This window comes from Protopterus annectens, chromosome 7.part1 (genome assembly GCF_019279795.1).
Source record: "Protopterus annectens isolate FY-2018-M chromosome 7.part1, PAN1.0, whole genome shotgun sequence".
NCBI lineage: Eukaryota > Metazoa > Chordata > Ceratodontiformes > Protopteridae > Protopterus > Protopterus annectens.
Genome location: NC_056740.1, coordinates 477,533,181 through 477,554,945, shown reverse-complemented (window position 1 = coordinate 477,554,945; position 21,765 = coordinate 477,533,181).

Sequence of the window (21,765 nt, the reverse complement as noted above, 5' to 3'; positions counted from 1 at the left end):
GGCACTATGGGGGTGGCAAGAGCCTTGGCCAATATCCGGAAGCCCAGGGGAGACAGGTGCAAGCCATCCCTTGTGAAGCAGCGTGGCTTGCCAAGCATGTCATCCCAAGCAGACAGACATTGGATCCCCTTAGAATGACACCAGTAATTAAGCCAATTGTTAAAACTGATCATTTTGTCTTTGTACTGTGGCATCATTCTTGGTGAGGGTAAGATGCTGCTCAGGGTCAGGGTCATACCGGCCTGGGCTACATAATCAGAGAGCTCCTCTATGTCTCTTTTCATGTAGTCCAAGGAGGTACATCTCAGGTCATTCACACCGGCATGTACAATGACTAAGTCATATTTGTACTTGCTGTGGAGTGACCTGAGTGCTTGTGTTATGTGGCGGATTCTAGCTCCCGACAGGCAGCTTACTGTGACCCTTTCCTTGTTCAGTCTGGTGAGCGGGACATCAGTGTGTCTGACTATGGAGTCACCTATTACGAGTGTGTCTGGCATGTTGTTTGGCCTTAAGGGCTGTGACTGTTTAGCACACTGACTTTGTGAACTATGTGTTGCATGTGCTATGTCTTGAGGTTGTGGTTGCTTGGGTGTCTGCTTTGGAGGCCTCTGTTGTTTTGGTAGATTTTTAATCAGCGCCTCCGAGTATGTTTTTGTGTGTTTATGTGTTTGGTTTGCTGTTGTGATAGTTCTATGTGAGACTGGGTTTGTGGTGTGCATGGTTACCTTCTCCTCCTGACTGGTCTTGCCAGTTCTGAATTGAGAGAGCTCAGCCTCCAGTTTGGCTATATAGTTGCATCTCTCGCATAAATTTGTATTTGTTGGGAGGAGGAGAGGGTTGTCTGTGTACATGAGGCAATTGTAACATTGCCTCAAGATTCCCAGATTCACCAGCTGAACAGGAGAGGATGCCAGCAACTGACCCTTCGACATGCTAGAAATAGTGAAAAAGATTGCTGTGTAACTGAGTCAGAAAGGACCTATAGGGAGATGTGTACTCAACAGAATTTAGGTGAATGAAGTACTTTCTTTTGTTTAAGAGTGCTTTACCTGTATAAAAATGCTTTAGGAGCAAGTGCTGAGCTTTTCAGATAGAGTATAGGCTGTTTAGATTGCAAGTAGAACAGTTCTAAGGCAAAAATTGAAGAGTAGACTTGGCGGAGCCAGAAAAAGTTTAACCTTGTTTAACCGGCGCTGCGCTATGCGCACGACCGCGCAAAGCCGTGCAGAGGCCGATTTTAAGCAGTGAACTACAAAAGAGCTAGGAATGGTCCCAAACAACCAATTACTACAGCTTCTTGTGCTGAGGTCACTTCCCCCAAGGACAGGTAGGCTGCTCAAGGCTCCCCACTCCCACTGGTGAGCAAAGAAACTTCCTTCTATCCATGTAAGGTAATGGACAACACAGGAACTACACCACAGCCCAGAATACAGCAATGCCTGTATACTGGTCTAAACTAGTCGAAAAAGGCAGGAAAACAAGGATTATTTTTTTGTTTTTTTGTTTTTTTTTGTAGAAATACACAGAAAATGTAGAGACAGTGATAAATTAGTTACACAGGCTGGCACACTTTAGTGGGCAGCCTCCACAGTTAAATTAAACAAACAAACAAGCAAACTTTCGATTAAATTCGACTAAATGTAACTTTAAGTGCAGATTTAAAAATAAATGCAGTAATCAGTACATGCCAGTGTGCTGTACAGGTGCACAGCAATACTGTGTACATGGGTGCAGTGTGTTCCAGGGAAAGGGGCATCACCTACTAACACAACTCATGCATCACAGAGATGTATAATGTTGGTAACAATGATTGAGTATAGCTGCAGTGCATGCTGTTGAGTGCCATATGTCATGCATGTTGACTGTTGGGTAATGAGAGGTCTGTGTAATATCTTTGTGCCACTTCACCTGTAAATGTGTGTGTGTGTGTGTGTGTGTGTGTGTGTGTGTGTAGAAGTAAACCATAACTCATGCACTCAAGTCACTCCACAACAAGTACAAATATGACTCTGTCATTGTCCATGTTGGAGTGACTGCCTTGAGACATACCTCCCTGGACTACATGAAAAGAGACATGGAAGAGCTCTGGGATCATGTGGCCCAGGCAGGTATGACCCTAGCCCTGAGTAGCATCTTGCCTTTGCCCAGAATGATACCACAATGTTGTTGTCCTTCAACTTTTCCCAGTTAGGGGTCGCCACAGCGGAACTCCGGTCCGCTAATGATTGGCAGTAGATTTTCATGAATGCCAAGGTGCCAGCTTGACGTTCAACCTTCAACAAAGGCACACCCATTTATGCATGTCTTTCGAACGCCCACCCAACCGCGGGGAGGATATGCAGACTCCACACAGAAGGCACTCCCTGCACTCCAGCCGAGAATCGAACGGGAGAACCTCTTGCTGTGAGCAACAATGCTACCGCTGCACCACAACCATGGAACAGAATGATATAAGGACAAAATGATTGACTTTAACAATTGGCTAAGCTTCTGGTGTCATTCAAAAGAGATCCAGTATCTATCTGCCTGGGGCGACATAATCGACAGACCACGATGCTTTGCCAGAGATGGCCTGCACTTGTTGCCCCTGGGATTCAGGTTACTGGCTAAGGCTCTTGCCCCCCCCCATAGTGGCTTTTTCAGGCAAAGTTCAAAGGACAAAACCACCACTGTAACAGGTACAAGCATGCAAAATCTGAAGGTAATGCTACTCAATGCTAGAAGTCTAAACCTCAAAATGTGCTCTCTCGAGGCACTCCTAAAAATGGAGAACATCAATATCCGTGCAGTAACTGAGACCTGGTTAAAGGCTCCAGAGAGCATCCCTGCAATACCAGGCTACAACTCTTACCACACTTTTTGGCTATCAAACCAGGATCGAAACACTAAAGGTGGAGGAGTGTCCATATTCACCAAGGATATTCACACCCCCAGGTTAGTTGCCCAACACAATGCGTCTGAAATTCTTTAGGTGCAACTAACACTAGGTAAGACTGCAATCCAAATTGTAGCTTGCTATAGATCCCCCACCATACCCCTAGATTCTCACTACACCTTTCTAAACATACTGGAAAATATTAATATACAACCAAACACCCTAATACTGGGTGATTTCAACTAACCTGCCATTAACTGGAAAAACTACTTGTGCACCAACACCTTTGCTCAACGGTTCTTGGAATTCATAAATTCCAATGCCCTGGATCAACTAATCCATAGTCACACCAGGGGCTCCAATATCTTAGACCTGGTCATTACCAACATGGGAAATCAATACTCCACACCTATGGTCACCCCCTCGTTGGTCAGGTCAGACCATAAGCTAATCACCCTTAACATCCACATCCCACCCTCACCCTCCAGTAAGGAAACCTCCATAAAAAACTTCTCCAAGGCCAACTTCATGCTACTCAAGTCAGAAGTTACAAACTTCATGACAACCATGCAGACGGGAACTGAAAGTTTGACTGCTGAGCCCTACACTAAGACACTGTACAAGCACATCCACTCATGCATGAATCGTGCCATCCCAAATAGAACCAAGATGTTCTCCTCCAAAAAATGGAAGACAATCTGGTGGTCCCCTGCCATAAACAAACTTTACAACAAAAGGAAAAAAACTGTTGCAGAAAAGAGGAAAATCCCAGGATGCAAAAAACTCCCTTACCAGCCTCAGTAAGAAGCTGAGATCCCTCATAAAATCCTCCAAAGCTAGTTACGAAAATAAAATTTCCAAAGATTCCAAAGACAACCACAAGGCATTCTATAACTATGTCAAGAATCTAAATGGCAATACTCAGATCTGCTCTGAGCTACAACAGAATGGCATTAAATATGCTGATCCCAAGGATATTGGCAATATCCTGGCAGATTGATTCAGTGCCAACTTCGCCCTCTCTCACCCCCCCTAAATGGCCCATCTCAATACTGGAAGATTGCCAAATTCTGGTAATAACGGCCACACAGGTAAAAAATGCACTCTCCAAAGCTAAGAATACAGTATCTATGGGACCAGGTGACATCCCGGGCTGTGTACTATATAAACAACAATATGAACTGGCACCTCACCTAAGTGTCATGTTTAATCATAGCCTCACCTCAGGTTTTGTGCCCATTGAGTGGCACACAGCTACAGTTATCCCACTCCACAAGGGGGGATCCAACTTGGATCCTGGTAACTACCGTCCCATCAGTCTGATTAGCCTGATCTGCAAGGCCATGGAACGTATTATCATGGAACTTATAAACAAAGACATTGGCAACCTTAAAACACTGGACCCCACCCAGTTTGGGTTTGTGAAGGGCCGATCTTGTCTCCTGAACCTTATTGACTTCTTCGAATCAGTCTCCAGAGCCGTGGACGAGGCTAAGGCAGTCCACACAGCCTATCTGGACCTCGCCAAGGCCTTTGACACCATCCCCCACTCTGAAATCATAGATAAACTTACTAAGCTGGGCATTAATCCCTATGTCACTCGATGGGTTGCCAACTGGCTTACTGACAGAACCCACACTGTAAATGTAGCTGACTCCAAATCCAGCTCCAGACAAGTGACAAGTGGAGTACCTCAGGGTCCAGTCCTGGTACCTCTCTTGTTTGGCATCTACTTCTCTGAAGTACAGGCCAACACTAAGGGACTCTGGCTAACAAAGTTCACAGATAACTACAAACTGGGAGTCATTATTGAATCCCCAAATGATGTGGATACTCTACAAAAGGGTCTTACAGAAGCAGATGCTTGGTGCCAGAGCCATGGGCTCAAGCTCAATGCCAAGAAATGTATAGTTATCCCCTTTGGGAAAAAACATGTACCCGTGAATTATCACATAGGTGGCAGTACACTAAACACTGAAAGTGTGATAAAAGACTAAGGGATACAGGTGGACAGTGGTCTCATCTTCAATAACCACATCACCACAACAGTCAGGAAATCCTTCTATGTGGCACACCTCATCACTAAGGGCTTTTCATCCAGAAAAAAGGAGGTCATTGTCCCACTGTACTCATCCCTCATTAGACCCATTATAGAATACAATGCCCCATTTGGTATGTACTTCTCAAGACATCTGCAACAACTGGACAGGCTGCAGAAATACCTCACTAAAAGAATCACAGGCCTAAAGCAGATGCCCTATGCTGACTGTCTTAAAAAACTCCAGCTATACTCTGTCGCATATCATCTACTCCGAGGCGATCTCTGCTTAACATACAAGGCCATGTCAAACCCAGAGCTGTTGGACATGCTACACTTAAGGAAATCCCAATCCCTCAGAGCCACACACTCCAGGGATCTAAATCTTGTCATCACAATAAACAAAATATACTGGAGGGATAGGTTCCTGACCCAGAGAGTTGAAAGACTCTGGAATAGACTGCCCATACATGTCAAGCAGAGTGCCTCTTTGGCCCTCTTCAAAAGGAACCTTGATGATTGGATGGGAGAAAGGAAATTCACCCTGGGGATCACGTCAGTTGCCCTGCTAGACAGGGGTCCAGGGAAGTAAATAGTGTGGGAAGAAATAGCCAGGGAATTGTTATGGCTAGGCTTGTATAGGCCCTAGTGCCGATAGCCTAGTACCAACCTATGAACCTATGAACTTATAAAATACAGGTCTTAATATACATTTCTTGCCTACCCCTCACAGGTGGCGAGGTGGGTCAGGGTCCCTCCTGCAGGCAGACTGATGTTAGTTTCCATACAGACTCTGACAATGATGATAGCCATAGTGAGGCACAGGCAGGGTTGTCAGGGGCTGAATCTGTGCCATTGGTTGACATCCCACTTTTATCCACCCCATCCCCGCACACAGTCACAATGCCCATACATACCCCATCACCAGTTGCCATAGATGAGGGACAGTTGGCAGGTGGTGGCATGGGACAGGAAAGTGTGGTGACTATGGCAAGTCTGTCTGTACACAGCAGCCATAGCCGGATGACCGGTGAGGTACCACACAGGTAGATGTACAGGGATGCTTGTAGCAGGGTTGCTGGACATCATGCCCCTGGCAGAAGTGCCACAGCAGGTGTCACCAGATGCATGTTTCAGGTAATCATGGAGGCACAGGCATGTATAGAACCTTACACCAGAGATACTCTGAGGCTCCAGAGCGCTACTCTTCCTGCTGTACATGACTACATCTGTGATGTTGCAGGTGTCCACCATTATATTGCAGAGGTCATAGATAGATCGGTGATTGAGATGGTGGGAATCCGCGACCATCATGTGGTGTCTGTGGTAGAGCATATGGTGGGAGTAGGGTGTCGGCCATGTGGACATAGGTCAGCAACACCAACAGGTGGAGGTCTACATGGATGTGCAACAACTCACTACCACTACAGGGGCGGCCGTGAGTTGTTGCACATCCACGTAGGCCTCCACCTCCTGTAGTGGTAGTACCAGCACCAGCACTGCAGGGGGGTGCTGCCCACACCACAATACAGCAGGCCACGTGCACATGGTCCTGGCTGGTTCCAACAGGAAAGTGGATCCAGTAAACAATTGTCTTCATTAGGGGAGAGTACCATATCTGGGCTTCTGCCTGGTAGTGCCCATGCAGCCTCTAGCAGGCACAGTTCCCAAGTACATGGCCTGCCATGTACAGTCTGCAGCTGTCCCACAAACTCCTGTATAGGGCAGCCACATGGCAGAAATGTGTGCATACATGCACACACACATCACCAACATGGCTAGGGCACCTCCATACCTACACACACCACATCTGCACAGCCCATTTAATAAAGAATCCCCTAACCCACACACATGATGTCAACCAAACGGCTCTGCCTAGGCCTCTGGCAAACCCACAACACACCCTGTGCAACATCCCTGTCATCCATACCATCAATGCAGGGATTTGTTAATATGGTTCTGATGCACAGAGTGAATGTACTAAGGTTTAGCAATGTAATGCTGTGTAACATGTTTTCAGTTGGAAAGTTTAATGTTTACATGTCAAGAAGTGTAGCTGTCCAGCCATGATGCATTATAGCTGTTATTAACACTGAGTGATTGTGGTCTCCATAATGTATTCTGTGTTCTAGGTGTCTATGTGTCAGCAGGATGTTGATCTGTTACCCTACAAAGGGTGTGGCACTATGGTGACACCTTGACTGTGCCATATACTGGGTACAGCTGAACACGTCAAAGTTCTGTACAACAGTTACTGCATGTGCCACATGGTCTGGGGGTGTATACAGATGAGTGCATGGTGGCTGATGTCAGCAGCCCTTCTACAGTGGACAATGGTAGTTGTACTGGGTGGTACACACCACATACTTGTGTATAACACACACAGAGGCTTTGGTGTTGATGCAATACACAGAGAATACTGTTCACATGGATGTACTTCATTTTGCAGTGAACTCATTTTGGCCTATGTAATTCCACCAAGGCCAAACTGCCAAAACATCACATCAGTAAATAATCAGTCCGCCAGTTTAATGTCATTCACAATGGTACTGGCAGGATATATGTCATCTTCCCCAATGTAGTGCAGTCCTAGAGTTGGTAAACATAGGTGTGCTGGTGTGGGTGGCACAGCCCCCACTTTGGAGGGTGTGGGGTGGCGTAGAACCACACATTGTGTGACTAACAGCTACTTAACCTGTTAACATAAACTGTACAGTATAACAGCACACTAAGCAGGGGGATATGTACAATAATAATCCCAATGTAGGTGGCTGTACCCACAACAACCACAACAAACTATATATACCAATTCCAGTATCACTGTACAGCTGTACAGTGGGGAAGAAGGCATTTACACATCCACTACTAGTTTTGTGGAATGAATTTCCACAAGATGATTGCTTTGAAATGTTACCTTTTGCCAGTTAGTTCTCATACAAATGATCTCCTGGGACATATATTTTCTGCAAACTGAAGTAGATCCCTTCACATACACACACACTTACTTGGCAACACTGAGAGGAGAACCCCTGCCTAGGTACTCATTGCAACTAGTGTGTTTGGCCTTAATTGCACACACCACAGAGCTTTTAGGGTGGGTGTGTCCTGAGTTTCCTGTTAAGAGAAGAACATCACCGGGCCTTGTACAGTATGGTAATGGGGAATGTACTGGGTGTTAATGAACAATACACAGTATGACATACTGTCATACACACACTGACAAACACATACAGTCATAGACACATTTGACAGACCTGGGCTTAGCAGTGCTAACTACCTTGTCAATGAGTCCATACTGTTACAGAGTTTTTGTACACAGCACATGCATCATTGGGCTAGATAGTGTAATCAGTTACCTGTATGGTTGATGGTGACAGCAATCCTCATACAGTGGACCTTGAGGCATGTACTGGGGGTACCATGGTGTAAAGACAGTATACCCAGCACCCACACCCCACATTGGATATTGTACTCACTGAAATCTATGATAATGCTCTGACATACCCACAATCACACATCGACCAGGACTGCAATACAAATCTTTGTCTATCTAATCAGTGCTACTACAGGGATATGCATTTATTGGACATACCACATGGATAGTAGGGTGAGGGTTTGTCATGGCTCTCCTAATGTTAGCAACATCACCATCCCTTATAATGTATAACAAGGTTTAGTGTATTGAGATAATGTGGCCTCAGAATGCTGTCTCCTACAAATATGCACACTCACACACAATTGCACACACACACACACACACACACACACACACACACACACACACACACACACACACACACACACACACACTCCCATTTGCAAGGACTCAGGGGGTAACCCATGGCTGTCTACCCATTTGTAGAACAGTGTTATGCTGGTCCTGCAAGCTCCAGGTAGCCCATAGGGGGAAGAGTGTCTCAAGGTACATTTAATGTGAATTACAGCAACAGCCCTTTCTAGGTATAACAATGGGTGGGTGTAGTGGGTGGGAAGGCCCTCAGAGGATTTTCAACTACAAGTTTACAAGCACACAGACACTGTTATACTCAATAATGCACACACACATTTGTCAGTACTGAGGTCCATAGGTGCAGGTGTTCCTAGGTGTGTACCAGGCTAATGTCCATAGAGAGTTGAGAAGAGTAGGGCATGTGAGTACACTGGTGTCATGCATCCTGACATTTGTCAGCAGGCCATTTATCAACTGATGCCACTTGAGTGATCCCCAGGATGACAGTTAAATTCAACATCCACTCATCTAGTTTTCTCTTGAAGAGGACCAGTGAGGTGCTCCAGTTGACATGTATGCAACATATATTGCATAACATGGCCAGTGTCTGGGTTAAGGACCTGTACCCAAACATGTTCTGTTGACTGTGGTAGTCTGGTTGTGGTATCCATGGCATGTGGTGCATACAGAGTGGGGTTTTCTAGCTGTGGCATTCATAATACAGCTGGGAAAACATATAAGTGTCAGTCAATCAGAGATTGCCAAGATGAATACCTGACATCCGCACATTTGTACAGAGGAGAGGCAGAAAGTAGCTAGCCAACAGGTTATGCATTAGGATGAATGTTTTGACAGCTAGACATCTGAAACTGATAGGTATGCCATTACTACATGACAGCAGTCCTCAATGACATGTCCTAAAACATAGTAGTCTACAGTTAATATCAACATATCAGATCAATATCTTATAGGCGATACATAAAAACATACAGGTCAAACACCAAGAACATAATAGTCAGTACTCAGAGTCCAGCTTTGCATGCAGGGGTATATGGTTCCAGTACTACAATCTGCAATCTACTCTTACTTGGAAAAGCACTGTTAAAAGTAGTAATGTAATGATACAATACATGCAAGTGTGACTGCATATAACCTGGGATAGTACCCAAGTATGAAACATATAAAAAGAGAAAAGATTGTGGTACTACCCATGCAGTATACTCACACCCCTTGTTACTGTAATGACAGCAGATAGAAGCATGTTATGTACATGAAATTAAATACACTTATTAAAGATGTCATTACCCTGCTATTTTATCAGACTAGAATGTGATCACTGGTTACCAGGGCTGAGCTATGTTTAGCAGGTGTAAGCATTGCTTAAATGTAAATGCTAAGCAAATTTGCGTACTGGTCAGCGAAGCCTACACAGTGTAAGCACTTATTCATTTAACCATACTTTAGCACTGCTTACCATCACACAAATTCATGCAAACCTGCTTAAAGCTGCTCAAAACTGCCTTAACCACTCTGTATCCAACAGTCCTTGCTCTGCATAGCAACAAAATAAACAGCCCTTGCAGGTCTTGAACCCATGACCCACTAGACTATAGTCCCAGCACTTAACAACTAAGCCATCTAAGCTGTGAAGGTGTTTGTTGTTTTTTTCAAATATATCATTCATTACACATACTGAATAGTAGTGAACAACTGCTTTGACTACTACAGTTGTTGTGTACTTGTAAGTGAAAATAGTGTTGAATCAGTCATGTTCTTATATGTAAATATACACATAGATTAATATGGTGTGATACATCTGAGAAGGTGTATACAACACTCATGTTTACACATAAAAGGGTATACTACATATATTATGTTTATACATATGTATATATATATATATATATATATATATATATATATATATATACATACACACACACACACACACATATTCATACTCACATATCTATCTATTTATATATATATATATATATATATATATATATATATATATATATATATATATATATATCTCTCACTATATATATATATATATATATATATATATATATATATATATATATATAGATAGATATAAATATATGTAGATATATGTATATATAGATATATATATAGATAATATATATGTGTATATATATATATATATATATAAATATATGTATATGTATATATAGATATATATATATATATATATATATATGTGTATGTCTATATATATATATATATATGTGTGTGTGTGTGTGTGTGTATATATATATATATATATATATATATATAAAATGCATATGTCACGTATGCCCATGACATGTAGTAGAAACATACCTCAGCTCCATAATTCTCAACCTCTTAGTGCAAGGGAACGTAATGTAAGTATTGCAGTTATAAATGTAGACTGTTGCTACAGTGACAGGGGTTGTGTCAACATACATGTTGTGAAGGAAGGCTGTTCTGAAACTGACATGTATGCCATGAAACTGACATGTACTCCATGAGTTACTGACAGACATATAAAATCATCATAGTGAACTACCACACAAATCACAGTAATGATCCTGTGGAATACAGAAGAAATATGAGCAATAAAAATGGATAGTCTGAAATAATCTGGTCAGTCAGGAGGTATACACAGACCTCCTTAGTGCAAGAAATGTGGAACAAGCTTGACAAAGGGGATGTTTAAAGCCATGTAAATGGGGATAGATCAGAATACTGGACTAGATAAGCTCACACAGTTGATGCATTCACACCCTCCTGTCTGTCCTAACACATATTAACTGGAGGAGCAGAGGTCCCAAGCCACATACTTCACACTAGTTAGTGACATACATCTTCACAGCAGCCCACTGCTTTGTCAGAAATACACAACAAATATGGTGGCCAGGCAACAGTACATCTGACAAATATCTGGACATAACATCACACTAGGGTAAATACACTGAGATGCTAGGTATGTCGCCAAGCACTATCTACACTACACGCAGACTGCCACAACACTAACCTAATTTACCTATGGGAGAATACACATGTAATTGCAAATATAGCAGGCACTATAGGCATATAACAGCATGGAGTACAGACAGCAGTGGGAAAGTGCATGCCCACAACCAATCTCAACACAGTCACAGTCACATAATGGTAAGCCTAAGTAATAGTACAGTCTATGGCCTGTGTGAACAAAAGTCATTATCATGTTTGCCACTCACACACTAACCCTACATATACTGGCCCAATTCACAGTGTAGTATGATGCCTGACTGCGGTATGGGACATGTCTCAGTCTGGCCCTACAAACATATAGACTGATAGGGTATCAGAAACTGTAGCAGTATGCACCATCAGATAGAACAGGACCAAGAACAGCGAAATCTACCCCAGTCTGTACACAGGCCAAGTAACATAATCACAATACACTGCTACATAATACAGACACTCTGTCAACAATCACCATAAGTACACAGACCTCACTACTGTACAGACTACAACAAAATGTTCAGGGTTTGTCCTCAACTATTAGGCCTCCTATACATTACATGTCTGGTAGTCTGATATATCACTGGCTTGCTATCAGGAATTATGTCAGTAAATAATGGTGTACTGTACATATCCTTCTCTTACTGCATGACATGTGAACAAATGCTGACAGACTTGGGGGACAGAGGTACAAACACATGGCCAGTATTGATATATTGCAGTTATAAACTGATAACATTGCTGGTGTAACAGGGTTTGTTGTGACATATCTCTTCTGAGGGATATGAAGTCAGTAACACACATGGATGTTACCATTTACTGACTACAATCATCAGAGTATGCCGCTGCATTTATAAAGACAGAAAATGTGTGAGTAACACACCAAATCTAAGACTCCAAACTCTGGCCAGTCTGCAGATAGCCCTACAGGTGAGAGTTTTCTCAACCACATAACACTGTCACACCAAACTTTAAATCATGCAGAACAGCCATATCCACACAAACCATGTTAAACCAACATTACTTCAAATGTAGAACAGTAATACTTAAATTATGTCCCCATGTCTGGAACATTCCCCTCCAGTTTTTTGGCCTGTCTCCACAATGTTTGTTGTAAGAGGTATTTCAAACTACCCTCTGTGATGCTGTCACACACTCATATGAAGCTCTGTTCACAGTGAAGGAGAAGGGCCAACACCCACTTGCAGTGCTTTCTTACAGGAGTGTGTTTCCATGCAACTGGCTTTAGGAATGATACCACAGCTTTTCCACATGCAATTAGCAAGTGGAGGACTCAAATTTGTGCACAGGCCATCAGCTGATCACGAGCATTGCCTACCAAAGTCAAGCTGCTGCCAATGAAAAACAGATGCATTTTTTCACATCTATCATAGAGGTGGAGAGAGAGAGAGAGAGAGAGAGAGAGACAGAGGGAAAGAAAGAAAAGAAGTGAGAAAGACCCAAGCATGTTTGTGTATAATCTGTGGATGGAGAGAGGTCTCTGGGTATTATAATGCTTGCCTATATATAAATGTATGGCTGTGGATTGTCTACAACAACCTCTACAGTGTTTGACAGCTGTTGGCCTTGTAATGTGACATTGGGACATATGGATCCTCAATATAAAAATGTAACAAAACCCACCCTGCAATGAATCTTGTTATGTACACAATCACACCAACACCCACACACACACACACTGGCCAGTACTGAGTTTCAAATCCCTACCTAGCTATGTATTGGTACTATTGTGTTACGTAATTATCATGAGTGCCATGGAGCTTATAAGTTGGAGGGCTGTCCAAAGGTATCTTTGAAGGTGAGTGACATCAGCTGCAGAGCTAAAGGAGGAGTAAGGGAAGTGTAGTGAGTGTGAATGACCACAACATCAGGTCTCAACAAAGACCCACAGACTGTCATACACATTATCACAGTTGCCAAGACCAGGATTAGAACTCCTACCTAACTAGTTTGCTACACTACAGTATTATGCAGTTATAGGGCTGAGACTTGGCCAAAGGGTTATTTCAATGTGACTGACATCAGCAGGTGTGCTAAAGTGGGCAATGGCAGGTGTAGTGAGTGTGAATGGCCTCAAAATCATTCATCTCTCCACACACACACAATCACAGTTGCTATGTCTGGAATTAGAACTCTTACCTAACTTGTTTGCTACACTACAGTATTACACAGTTATCACAAGTGCCACAGAGCTTATAGAGCTGAGACTTGGCCAAATGGTTATTTCAATGTGACTGACATCAGCAGGTGTGCTAAAGTGGGCAATAGCAGGTGTAATGACTGTGAATGGCCTCAAAATCATAGGTTCATAGGTAGGTACTAGGCTATCAGACCTGGGGCCTATACAAGCCCAGCCAAAAAGGTACCCTGGCTTTTGCCACCCAAGAAAATTATTTTCCTGTGCCACTGTCCACACACACACACACACACACACACACACACACACACACACACACACACACACACACACACACAGTCACACACAACTTTACATTTGACAAGACTGAGTATATACATGCTACATGAATACTGATTTGTACTATTGTGTTACACAGTTATCACAAGCACCACAGACACTATAGGGCTGAAGGCTACCAGAAGGAATGTCTGCAGTGTTTGACATCAGCACATCATGTGATACTGGCCAATTGGATGTGTAGTGGGTGGGACAGGCCTCATAACATAATTTTATCTGCCACTGTCTGTCTTTCTCTTCCCCACATCTCTGTGTGCATGTTTGACATATTGTAGTGTGTTGGCCTTGGATATGTGTGAGTATTCTTATCCAATGTGTGTGTGAAGCATAAATGGTGTACAGTTTGGTGTGTGTGTGCACAGATTTGCAAATGACAGATATGTATAGTCCACTGTGTTGTCAGACATAGGCTTGTGTGAGTATTCTTATCCAATGTGTGTGTGAAGCATAAATGGTGTACAGTTTGGTGTGTGTGTGTGCACAGATTTGTAAATTACAGATATGTATAGTCCACTGTGTTGTCAGACATAGGCTTTATTTCTCTAAGTGTAGGAGCATGCCCGGTATGACCTTCTGTATTGAGTGTGTGAATCCATTCCATATAGAGTTGTACTCCAGTCCAGGGTTGGGTGTTCTCAACCTACAGATAACAACCTGTTTCTGCAGGATATTGGTAGATAGGTTGACAATATGGAGTCACAATGAGTGACAGATAGGGGGATACTGTAACTATTGCTGTCTGTGCTGCTTGTGTTACATGGTTGGTGTTAGCAGAGATATTCAGACATATGTATTGCTTTACACTGTTATGTATTATGTCATTGACTACTGACAGATATCATTATTTGCTCACAGTTATTTACTGGAAAATGCAATATGAATGAAGCTGAGTCCAGTATTGTGGTCCACAGCCTACACATTCTTGTACACTCCTGCCATTCTGGAGGGGTAGCTACAGACACTTGCTGATGTGTCTGTGTAAATGGTCCAGCACCTTGGTAGCATGGTGGCTGAGGATCCCCTTCTTGTACATATATTGAATTAACAGAATGGCCATATCCTGCTGTGGCCATACCTCTCAGCTGTACAGACTCACCCAGGTTACTCAGAGGCAGGTTTCATATATCTGGTCATTTCCCCTTCACATTGTGGTTTACAAGCAGGTTTTCAGCCACCCATTATTGGGTTTGCAGGCAGGGGTAGTATGGGCACACATCAGAGTTTCAGACTTCACACACCATGTCGTCTGTGCTTCTACACCCCCCACTCTGTTATTCTATCCTCATCCTAACATTATGCAAGCGATATCTGGGAAGTATCCCTATAGTTGGCCCTTCATCCCAGTGGAATTTATGGATTGGTCCACAGTTCATGCAGTAGGATATGGGGAGCATGCTACTGGGATTTGTCAACATGGCCTTGCATGTGTGTTCTGTTGACTGTGTTAGTTTGTTAATTGGGACCCCATGAGATACCATACATTGGCACTACTAGTGAGGCACAGACCTTTGACAGAGGACTGTAGGTCATTTGGTAGTGATGCAGGCCAACTGTAGCAGGCCAATGCATTCTGTCACTCCTACATTCCCAGGTTGCGAGCCAGTAGATTCCCCTGGGGTGACAGGGTAAGTGTGTGAGGTGTTAATGACAATAGTTCCTGTACATATTGACCCATTGGTCTGGATACAGGCAGGATGCCAGTTACAGCTAGGGGCACAACTGCATAGGACACCTCTTCAGAATGCTGCATTCTGTGGGTATTCCCATACCGAAGTGGGGTCATACTGTACTAATTCCCAACAGCAAGGATATGACCTATGATAAACATGTGGCTGATGGTGGGGTGAGCTGAGTGCATGTGTGATATGGAAGCTTCTTGTAGCTGACTCACAGATATACCTGGGAAATTCCCCTTATGCTGCCTCGTGCCATAGGCAGTCTCTCATTACTTCATAATTGTGCCTTTTGTGGTCTGCCAGTGATTGGCCAGACTACATCAGTATTCTATGCTACACAGACAACTAATGTGCTGCTAACCTGTCTGTGGAATTCCAAAGGTGTGTGCAGTTGACAGTTACATTTTATGCAATCTGTCTAGGGTAATTCCACCTGTGTACTTTGTGTATGTCTGGGCCTACATTCATGGCATGTCCATCTTTCAGACGGTGACAGATATTGACATCTGGACAGTGAGTATGGACGTCTGCTGACATGGGTATTGCTGAGAAACATTGTGGTTGGCACTGCAGTTGTTGGAACATGGCCCTGTCATCCATAGTACTGCCCATAGGCCACCAAGACACAACCCTCCATGCCTACATGCTGACCACTTCCACACAATATTGAACACAACAACCTAACACATGGACCTCTACATATTGTACACATGCAACAATTTATCCTGCAGATTGGGCCAGCTCTGCTAATCTGTACTCCACTGCTATTACACCTCACTCTTATATGTTACTGCATTTCTACATAGGATTGTGGTAGGGGGCACACCTGATGACTTTAACCATTTACTATGACTGTACTGGTATTTCAGGTACTCTGTTGGCTTCCATTTCATTTTGCATTATGACCTATCATGCAGACTGGAGGCATATCAGTAGTGTACAGATCTTAGGTTTTATTGACCTACATTTCAGTTTCAGACTTCTTACCCTTCAGAACTGACATACAACTGGGGCGTGGCCAAGGATGAACACAGGATAGCAGCAGATTTCTTCAGCTCCACCAATTTCATTACACTGACAGGAATTAATTACTTAAAAAATTAATTTTTGAAGTAATTTTCTTTCTAAATATGTTTGTTTTATATAGTTCTTGAACTATATCTAAAAAAGAAAGGAAATCTTAACAATATTCCTGTCAGAAATCACTTTGGAAATTTTCCTGTCAGTTTATCAGTCTGAAATGAGTTCCAGTAAGACAAATTCTCAAGACTCCAGCATCAATAAAGAACTTCAGTCTCTGATAATTATAATCCAGCAACTTACTGCTAAGATGGATAAAATGGATACTAAAATAGACACCTTCATAGAAAAAACTACAAAACAAATAGACTTGTTACATATAGACCTGCAACAACAGAAGATCCAGATGACAGGCATAGAAGAAGCTGTGAATGACATGGAAAATAGAATACAAGAAGAGGAAATCAACATTGAGTTTCTCCTGAAACAAAATACACATTTACAAACAAAGCTGGATGACCTGGAAAATAGATCTAGGCACAATAACATTAGGATTTTTGGGCTGCCAGAAAATATTGAAGGTAACAATATTACTTTTTTTTTAACAACATGGCTCCCTAAAACTTTAGACTTACCAGAAGCATTCTCTTTTGGTATTGAAAGAGCACATAGATCTATAGCTAATACTAACTCTAACAAAAACTATCCTAGATCAGTTATAGTTAGATTTCTATCATCTTTTGATAAAGAGATGGTTCTTAAATCTGCTTGGGCTAAAGCTCCTGTTAAGATTAATGAGACAACTGTGCGTTTTGACAATGACTATTCTTCCATGGTAATAGCTAAAAGAAAAGTTTTTCTGCCACTAATAAGGGAGCTTAAAAAAGCACAGTTTAAAACATACCTTCTGTTTCCTGCCAAGCTTAAAATCTTCCTTCCTGATGGTCCTAAAATTTTCGATGAGTTAGACTCTGCTTTACTGTTTATCAAAAAAAAAAAATAAGATTTTGGATAAAGTAGAAGAAATGGAATGGGCTAGTCCTTCATTAAAGAGACTGGCAACTGAAACTTCGTGGAAGACTTCAGAGAAGAAGAAGAGACTAAAAAACAAATGATTTGTTCTATGTTTTTTTTTCTCATCATTTTATTTCATTATTAATCTTTTTAAATATAGTTCCTGCATTTCCAAGAAGCCACAAATATTTTGAAAAAGATTTAATCAAAGTTATTCTCTGTGTGCAAAGAAATGTTTTGTTTCATAACTAGTCAAAATATCTGGAGATTTAATGGCAAGCTGTGATTCAACTTGTTTTTCTTTCTGAAAAGGAGAAGTAAGGTCAGTAATTTGATACATTTTTTTTTCTTTATCTTTTTTTTTTCTTCTCCTTTTCTTCTTTTCTTTGTTTAAACAATGACATTCTATTTAGATTATGTAGTGGGTAAAGGGTGGGGAGGGCAGGGAGAGAAGAGTAATGAAAATATGATTAATAGAATAATAACATATTTATTCCTTGTAAAAAGTTTATATGTTCTTCAAATGCTATTCCTAATTATACTTTCTTGATTATACTGCTTATGCTTGTTTGTTAATAATCTGTCATGCTTTAACTAATAATAATTAGAACTAAATAATAGTAAATAATATGTTTTATTTTTAACTCTATTAATATAAATAGTAAGTAATATTCCATTGTATATACTTCTTATAGCTTTCTCTTACATTTTTTTTTATTTCTGCCTTATACCCTTTTACTTTCTACTCTCTTTTTCTTTTCTTTATTAATATATAGAAATGCTTTTGATCATATAGACACAGTAAATAATAAGAATTGCATAAAAATTGAGTTGGGACAAACATATTGAGTTTTATTACTTATTAATAATTTTGGGCTTAATTTCACTTACATAGAGGCTGTAATAACCTGTAAAATACATTGTGAAGGTTTTGTCATGTTTAGATGCATTTACACTGCTAAATGAATGTTTGTCACTAGTTTTTAATAAGTTTCCCGCCAAAATGTTAAGAGAGACAATCTGGGATGTGGGCTGTCTCATGCACAGTGTCCATGAGCTACTTCAAAAGCTTCAACTCTCAGAATTCTCACAGAGAAGCTGAAAGCTGCCAGTCTCACCTTTGACCTAGATATCACACTGACACATCACAGATTCAGGAATGTCACTCTACCAGGAAATAGGAATGATACAAATGCGACTATGTGAAGGAAAATGAACGCTTTAACATCTAAATGTGAGTTATTTTATATAATTACTTAAATATCTATGTTATAATTCATAAAATATGTCAGTTATAATGAGTTTAAATGATACAGTTTCTTGTAGTAAGTAAATGTCTTATTTTAGAAGGCATAGAAAATGAAACATTTATTCAAGTGTTTTTGAAAATCTACTTAACAGCAGCTTAATAATCTGTGTTAAAAACTTATGTTCCAAACATATACATTACTATAACTCATTTAATTCATCTGATTGACAAGCATAAATTATTTTATAACTCTATTCTGGAAGAAATTGTCATGTGATATATTTTAAAGCAGTAGTATAGCATGGTTGCAAAATCTGGTTACTAAAATGTGTTTGCTGTGCATTATTTTGTATAAAGCAGACAGATTTATTGTAGGGACAGCAAGTAAGATAGTGCTCGGCAAGGACACAACTCAGTGAGATCATATATATATATATATATATATATATATATATATATATATATGTGTGTGTGTGTGTGTGTGTGTGTGTGTGTGTGTGTGTATGCATATATATATATATATATATATATATATATATATATATATATATATATATATATGTATATGTGTGTGTGTGTGTGTGTATGTATATATATATATATATATATATATATGTGTGTGTGTGTGTGTGTGTGTGTGTATGTGTGTGTGTGTGTGTGTGTGTGTGTATGTGTATATATATATATATATATATATATATATATATGTGTGTGTGTGTGTGTGTGTGTGTGTGTGTGTGTGGATATATATATATATATATATATATATGTGTGTGTGTGTGTGTGTGTGAGTGTGTGTGTATGTATATATGTATATAAGTGTTTCTGAGAATCTGCATAACTATGCAGTATGATTTATAAAAATTTCTATGAATACAATATTTTATTCTATTGACAATAATGAGTTTGAGTAAATGCTCATATACAAGCAATTCAAGGTTTTTTTTGGAAGCTGTTAATTGCATTTACATGACAGAAAATAGATGCATCTTAATATATGTAATGTCTGAATCATATTAGCCAAAGTTTTTGATTTAAATGAATGTTAGAACTTATTTTTCTCTCTTGATTTCTAACATCAAGATTATTTGAATGCTATTTGAATACAAGTGTTTTATATTACATGGATGTATATAGTAGTATGAACAGTTTAAAAAAAAAAAAAAAAAAGGTTTATTTTAGTTTATATGATGCTGTTTTACCAAATGTGTAGTCTTGTCTTGCTAGATAATTGAATTGAAAACTGTTAACCTCAGTTAAATATAACTAGTATTAAATTGATAAGATGGTAGCTGAGGTACTGCTGCTTAGGGTAGGGGGTTAACTTGAGTTGTAAATACTACTCTAAGTTGGAGTTTATAACTCCAGGCTGGATGCAAGGTTTAATCCTTACATTATTTTCACTTGTTCATTGTTATTTGTATATAGTTTTGACATCCACAATATATTTTGTACATTCATTGTCACTACAAACAAAATTGAATCCTATACGAAATCCCATAAGAGATTCAATAAATACAGCTATATTTAAAGGTACACCTAAAGGAGGAGATGTAACATTACTTATCTTGTTATTTGTTATTTTGATCATAAGATTCTTAAGTTTTAAAATGCCAAATGACATCTTTAAAAGGAATTTCTTTAAACATTAATGGATTGAATAATCCATGTAAAAGGGCAAGCCTAACAAGATACATTAATTTACATAAGGCCAACTTAGTCTTCCTGCAAGAAACCCATCTCTTGAAAAAGATATTGATAAACTAGCCACAAACAAATATACAGTATTGGTTAGTTCAGAGCACACTCAGAAAAAGAGGAGTGGCTATTTTATGGAATAAAAGTATGCCCATTCCTAAAACCATTAAGTCTTATCAGGATGACAAAGGAATGTTTTGTATGGTTACAATACAAATTAATGGGAAGACTTACACTTTAATTAATGTATATTGGATACCTGGAATTGGTATTAATACAGTGAAACATCATCTTGATAAGATCATATCATTCTCTATAGGAGATATTATTTTAGCTGGTGACTTTAATTGTATACTACATGAAAGTGATACTACCACTATAGGGAAAAGAAGAATTACATCTAATGCAAAACATTTAAATGATTTTGCTAATTCTTATCATTTGAATGATATTAATAATCAGATAGATTCAAATTCATTACCATACACCTTTTTTTCTAACAGATACAAAACCTACTCAAAAATAGATAGGGTCTTTATTTCTAACCAGATGGTAACAGATTTAATTAATTCCAAAATCATTTCATGTCCTATATCTGATCATAATTTAATTGTTTTTGAATTCATGATAAAAAATACTCATAATGTTCAGATCAAAAGGATACCAGCATACTTAACTCAACTAAAAGACTATAAAGAATATATACTTTCAGAAGTAAAACATTTTTTAGACATAAATAATACTCCTGAAGTCTCCATTGTTTATGTTTGGGATGCCTTAAAATCATATCTATATGGACAAAGTATCAGATGGTATAATAATAAAAGGAAATCTTGGAATAAGGAATTGTTAGATATTCAAAGTAAATTAGACTCTTATAAACATAATAATAAAGAAAATATTATGGACAAGAAAGTTATTGAAGAAATAAACAAACTAAATGAGAAATACAAAGAAATTTTAACTCATAA